This window comes from Frankliniella occidentalis, unplaced genomic scaffold (genome assembly GCF_000697945.3).
Source record: "Frankliniella occidentalis isolate FOCC.00 unplaced genomic scaffold, Focc_3.1 Scaffold10, whole genome shotgun sequence".
NCBI lineage: Eukaryota > Metazoa > Arthropoda > Insecta > Thysanoptera > Thripidae > Frankliniella > Frankliniella occidentalis.
The window spans coordinates 1552139-1552791 of NW_026267140.1; positions in this window are offsets into that span (position 1 = coordinate 1552139).

The window sequence follows — 653 nt, forward strand, 5'->3', positions numbered from 1 at the left end:
CGGAACCTGTGATCTGTGTCCTTCTGGACGTTGATTGGCCGACGATGATGGTGACGTCGGTGTGGCGCCCCGAACAGACGATTAGCGCGAAAAAGGAAACAGATCGGACAGTCATTCTTTTCTTCTTTACATCCGATTGTCTTACAGCTTTTAAAAACAGCACACAGAATATGTAGATAAGTGACAAAGCGCGGTGGCCGAAAACACAAAACAAATTGTTTTTGAGAAGATTTCCCAATATTCTCTGCTTGCATGGACATTGTTCGGAAAATATTCATTACTTCTGAATTAACTAATTCTTTTTTTGTGCCACAGTAAATTCGTAATAGCGTGTACTCCAAGGGTGTACCGGCTGTTTCTGAGGAGCGGACACAGCAGTGTTGCAGGTTTGCGTACTCTGTACGCCCGCAAGGCGCTGTAGCCACGCTCTAGTGTGCGTGTACTCTTAGAAACGAGGGGTGCCCAACTGAGGTAATCAGGTGTACACAGAGTTGGTAATCACTGGTAATCCCTGGTAATCTACACACTCTTGAGGGTCCTTTCAAAGGACAAATTTGTTGATTGAGAGATGCATTTTTGTTCTCATCTTGCCTAAATGCAAACGTATTATAGGCAAATTTGCATCTCTCTCATGGACTAAAATTTAATTTGTC